The sequence below is a fragment of the Saccoglossus kowalevskii genome, chromosome 3, assembly GCF_978046115.1.
Source record: "Saccoglossus kowalevskii chromosome 3, keSacKowa6.1, whole genome shotgun sequence".
NCBI lineage: Eukaryota > Metazoa > Hemichordata > Enteropneusta > Harrimaniidae > Saccoglossus > Saccoglossus kowalevskii.
This window is the reverse complement of record NC_140643.1, coordinates 30,303,612-30,310,105: the sequence shown is the minus strand read 5'-3', so window position 1 is coordinate 30,310,105 and position 6,494 is coordinate 30,303,612.

Genomic DNA, 6,494 nt, shown 5'->3' with positions numbered 1-6,494 from the left:
TGTCAATTTTTAGACAGCTTAGTTTGTAAAATTGATCTGTATACGTTGTTGAACTCTAAATATGCTGCTTGATTCCAACAAGTTTATATGTATGTATGTATGTATGTATATTATTATGACCCGTTGCATGACCCATTATTGCTTGTTTGTAATGCAGTAATGCATTGTCAACCGAAATATTGTCGATCTGAGAGTTGACACCATTGTGGCATTATTCAGTTACTGCCATATTTATGCCTCTTGTAAAACACTAGTGTGAACACAAGATTATGAGATCCTTATCTGTAATTAGGGGTCGACCATTTTAAATCATGGGGGTGGTGGTGGTGGAAGATTTGTTGCAGAAACAAATTGAAGCTAGATACTAAAAGAAAAGAAAATTACGTGTTACGTGATGTACAAAAAAAATGTTGGCACATTCAAGAAAAACAAAAATGTATGGACAGACAGAACACTGCAGAAAAAAATAATTAAACCCTTGATTTAAAATGGTTGACCCCTTACTGTAGTAACTTATGCCAGAATAATTTTTCCTATTGAAAATGTGGTAATTGTTGCCACTTTCTAATAGTCATTTTGTTTTCCAATTGGGAATGGCAAACACTGCTATGTAAAGAAGTATTGGACACAAATATTGTACATAATATTCATTCCGAGTCATTTAGGAAATTTACAATCTCTATTAGTTTTTATAGTTTAGTAATTGCGTCAGATGCTTTGTCAGATTTCTGTAATTTCAGTGATGTTCAATGATTTACAATTAAATTCTCATTTAATAAATAAAATGTATTTTAACAACTAATTATGTTCATAAAAATAAATATGAGATATTCTCCAATATTTATGTTATTGTTTACCCAAATGAGGTCCATATATTCTCTGCACTGAATTAGTATCACGCTTATCAACTGTTTATTTTATATCTTGTCCTTGGTGGCTCCTAATCGTGGCGACCTAGACAATTGTTGCAGGTCATTTTGTTTATTTTAATTTAAAATTGTCAGTAAAATGGAGCTTATGTGTCAATTTTTTTATAAAAAAAATTTTTTGCTGAAATATTGACTGAAAACCTTAAAAAATATATATATAATGGCTCATCCGTGCTTTGTGACAACTATGATAGATTGAATTTCTGTGACTTCATAACACGAGTACTGTAAATGTATTATTTATTCATAGGGTTTTAATTTCGCTATTTACACTGATGAAAAACATCCGCTAAATTAAATTTACATGGACACGTTAACAAACAATATAACTTGTTGTTTCTCTGCTAAATTTATGAATTTAAAACTTAGTGAAATGGTTGTACAGGTTACAGGACTAAAATTTACCAAAATTGACACGCTGCCTTCTTAACACATCATCCACTAATGCAGTATTTCATTCAGGCTTTCAGCCGACTGTGTTAATATTTGTCACAGTCTTGTAAAATTAAAAGTGGCGTACACTCAAATACTTGTCACTTAAGTTTGGTTGTTGGAGACGAATATATATCCTATATTTCAACAGAGTGCCACAGCATTACCTGTTGATGATTGGAATCTGCACAATTACGCGTTACATGGTAACAAGGCTGCTGAGATCAGCTGATGTATTTAATGCTATATAAAGGTTACCACTGTGTATCATGCCATGTGTTACCAACATTAGTCTGAATTACTACGTTGTGTGTAAAATATACTCAGTTCTAAAGCTTACAGTAAAAACCACCAGGATTTCATTAAAATTGCTCTGGATGTTTTAAGATCAGAACAATTGCTTACCTAATTTGTTTCAAAATATTGTGTATTATCTGCAGAATGTTTGGCACCAGTCCAGACGTATTCATATTGTTTGAATATATTAATATGTCTGCAGGTAATCCACTATATTTTTGAAACAGTGCGTAATCCATTGTTCTTATCTTACACCCAGAGCAATCTCAGTAGTTTTCACTGTATCATTTCAAAGAAAGATCTGTCGTCTGTATTTTTTTTTTTATTTGGCAGCCATCCAGATTTTGCTGCTAGACATCTGGCTTCAAATAATTTACGGGACTTAAACCTAAGACCATGACTGAACACGGTTTTAGCTTGGTTACTAAAACTTTTTTAGTGGCCGTGGTTTTAGTAACCGTGGACTGAATGAGTATGTTGCGCAGTCGTATACCAAAAATACAACAGAAAAACGTGGCAGTGGTTTGTCTGTTTATTATACTGAATACCATAGGTCTGTGAGTTATCACGGAATAGTGTTTATTGCTTCCGCCACTAAACGCAATCACCTCGATTATCTGTATTTACCGTGTTGTACCAACCACAATAGGTCACTGTTTGTGTCTACAGTATGAATGAACCCTTGCCCTGTTTTGAGTTCAGCTAAGTTGAATGAAATTGGGGCAGGGGACGAGACTATCGAGACAGGACCTTAGTTATAGGCGGCGTCCATATATCTTGTAACTCAGAATTCGTGAAGACGCGATTCCAGTTGCTATACTAACTTGAAAGCCGTTAACGCCACTGTGTAACCGGGGTGTAACCTTGTTATTCTCAGTGTTTCAGTAACGTGGTCAATTCTATGGAAAACGCCATGTCATCCCATTTTGACAACTTTTTCTTACCAAATGAATCGAAAGATAATTTTTTTTTTAAATCCGACAAATGTCTTTTAGATCGAGTACAACATTTGCACTAAAATAAATTAATTAATAAGTGTTGTTAACGATTTGGCACAATAACTAGAATGTGATGCAGGGACAGGAGAATAATCTCACACGACCAGAGATTCCAGGCTAATTTCACGTCACTGGGAGAATTCCTGAACGATACTCATCATTTATTTCCTCATTCCTGACTATACAAGGATAGTCCGACATAGCCACAGTGTAGCCAGGTATTCAAGGCTGATCCATTCACTGATATGATAGTGACGTGGCAATTTAGAAGTTTGAGGAACGCAAGCTCAGTGCTACCAACATGCATACTTTCAACACCCATACACATTATCGGCAATACCTGTTGAATTACATGATTTCGTTGTACATCTGTATCCAAATTTCACTTTCAGTATTTATTCACGTGATTACATTGCGCAGAAACAATTTCCAAGAAACCTACGCCAAATTATTTCTGACGCCTATTTCTAAAGATAGCGCATATTAAAGTGTATTGATATGAGTCACTGTTTATTGATAGAATAATATTGCTACTATGACAACCATCATACGAAAACGTGATTAACAAGAGAAAAACGAAAGGACCGTACGTGCTTCGCTGGTTTTTGTTCCAGAAGTCTCTGGGGGTATTTGTATCAGATACTCGTACATCAATTGTGTATGAACACCTTTTCCCAGAATAGATGTTGTTGACGCAAAAAGTCACATTTCCTGATGCTGTTATATTTAGGGCAACAACGACAGCAATCAACGGCACTATAAACTACCCAGAATTCTCCGCGTTTTCTGGTGTATTTTTTTTTTCAAAAGTACGTTTCTCCTCTTTTTATTGGAACTTATTAAATTCTTAAGGTGTCTGTTGTATTTTTTTTTTCAAAAGTACGTTTCTCCTCTTTTTATTGGAACTTATTAAATTCTTAAGGCGTCTGTTGTATTTTTTTTCAAAAGTACGTTTTGCAATGAGTGATCAAAATGTCAAACCTGTCCCTAAAGTCTGGTAAAAGACAATTTATAGAGCTGTTAAGAATTCTATGAATCTTTGGAGATTATAGTCATCGACATAAGTTCTCGCCCTCATTACCTGACAGCTAGTATACATATTTATTTGTTTCTTTATTTACTAGTATTTAAGAATTACACTATTTACGAAAAAAATATTAACTACTCCAGCGTCAGAATTCAAGATAAATTATAATTTAACACAAACAATATCAATTATTAAAGTTGGTTCTTTCTATATATCGATGAAAAGCGTTATAAGTAGTCATTCAAAATGTTAATTAATATTCAAATTAGTATGCCCATATTTGTACCAAAACTGAACAGACCCTGTCTTGTCCGCGAGGTTATACTGAAACTTGTTTTCAACAACAAATGATTTTAAATTATCCACACGTGTATCTTGACTAATCTATGTCTGAATTTTGTGAATTTCTTTCGCATAATTCCGAAATCTATGTCAGTTCAACTTCAAACATTCTCCAGTACTGGGGTGCGAGTGTGCTAGAACCACGAACATATATTCACAGTTAGTCAGAACATGGAGGTTTATGGTCAGAAAGTCTTCTGCATGTTCCGGTAGCCTAACTTTAAAGCGGGAGGGTCGTCACCTGCGCACGCGCGGGAATTGAGTCCCAAGTGACGATAACGACACACACTAAAAACGCAAAGGCTCATGGGTAGACGCTTGTTTGTAAACAGCGACACGCTATGGCCATCTACGCATGCGCAGGTGACGACTCCCTCGCTTTAAAGTGCCTGAGGAATGTCATACATAAACTTTCTTTTTTAAATGGGCCTGGCCCTAGTTTATATGATTTTGTAGCAAATTTACGACAACAGAATGTAAGCTATGGTCGACACAGTACAGTCAGTGAGAATATTTGTCTGGTTTGAAATTACATTTTCAACTAGGTGGAATTACAATTCTTCCCAGTAATCTTACAAATGAACTAGAACGATGTTGCCACTGATTAAATAAGTATTCTGTTTTGTTTTCCCTCCTTTGATTTCACAACTGAACCAAAATACGAGAATCATATTAATTTTTTTTTCTGTATAAAACTAACTGACGACTGTGATAAAAATGCCAAACAAATGGGCAGTCCATATGTTGGAGGTCCAAATACAAATGATGATCTGTGTCAATAAATACACTGTATGCTACACCCCCACCGTGCAATGTTTTATAAATATTGGTATAGATTGGAAGTTCCGTGAAGAATGGAATTACGATCATATATCTAATGCCTGGCTTCGTCGTAGATTAACACATGTATACTGCAGCTATTTGGTGTTTTAAATATACAGATGCAGTTTTCTGTGTCAATTTGCATGCAAGCGATACATGTAGTGTGGTGCGCCCTTGAAATGTATACTTTACTTTTAAATTATTATATAATATGTAACGTTTAAATGTAGCAAACTTTAAACCTTGAGGAATCAGAAAACCGCCACACAAATGTACTCTCACTGAATGAACGTATTGTCTTATTGTATTTATGCAAGTTCTCTCCTATACAGTAGACACAACAAACTTTCTAGTATTACATGCCTCGTCCTTCGCATTATCTGTAGTGTATTCATATCGCTATGGAAACATTTCCACCTCAGGATACAGTTGACATCGTTATATGTCGACTCGGAAAGGCTGACCCCGTTATATCGTAACAAAAACAGATGCTGCCAGTATCTATAGATTTGAGCTCAAAAACGTGTCACCGGATTTAAAATGTTAGTTTTTATCTTTCAATATAGTTGCCATGGTTACAAAGGCAACAAATGTTGCCAGGTGCGGTTCACATGTGCGTCGCAGAAAAAAAAAACATGTTGATTATAACTGTGACAGAAAATTTACTGCATTTTAAAATAGTTTGTGATTTTTGTTTGTCTGTCTTTATTATTATGGCAATTGCGACACACTGGCAGATTGAGTCATTATTAGTGCCCTCTACCATAAAATTACGACAGCACACATTTTGTTTTATTATTTCACCATTAAAAAAACAGTGCAGATTCGCTTAGTTTTGGACTAGATTTGTTATCCAGATTGAAGTTTCTATATATTTTTTATTTTATTTATCCCCTATCAATTTGTTCTTCCTCAAGTAGTCACCCCGGCCCGGTGTTTTATTTATTTATTTATTTATTTATTTATTTATTTATTTATTTATTTATTTATTTATTTATTTATTTATTTATTTATTTATTTATTTATTTATTTATTTATTTATTTATTTATTTATTTATTTATTTATTTATTTATTTATTTATTTATTTATTTATTTATTTATTTATTTATTTATTTATTTATTTATTTATTTATTTATTTATTTGACATTAGAGAAGCGTGAGTCGTATTTTTGTTGCCAATATATTCATAACGGCTTACTATACATGGATTAAAAAATGGACTGATGGCAATTAAATAGCGGTAATAAAAATACAATAAAGAGATAAATGATATAGACATCACATCGCACGGTAAAAAAATACAAGTGGTGTGAAATATACAATAACGATGACTTCGAACTGTGTTGGTAATTTATTACGTTATGTTATTTTTTAGGATTGGGATCAGAGTATACGACTGCCAGAGTGCTCATTTAGTTAAACAGGCTGTAATATATTTTACCTAAATAAAAAAAATACTAGATCGATCCATCTTCTGTGAGAACCCGGTATAATTAGCACTGTTATAGTATAATTATCGAGAATCTAATTATTGCGTGTGAATGTACGGCGATAAAATAATCTTGAAATGAACCTCATCTGTTTTAAGGATATTTAATGTTTATTCCTCATAGACGGAATAACATTCAAGTACGACATGACCTTG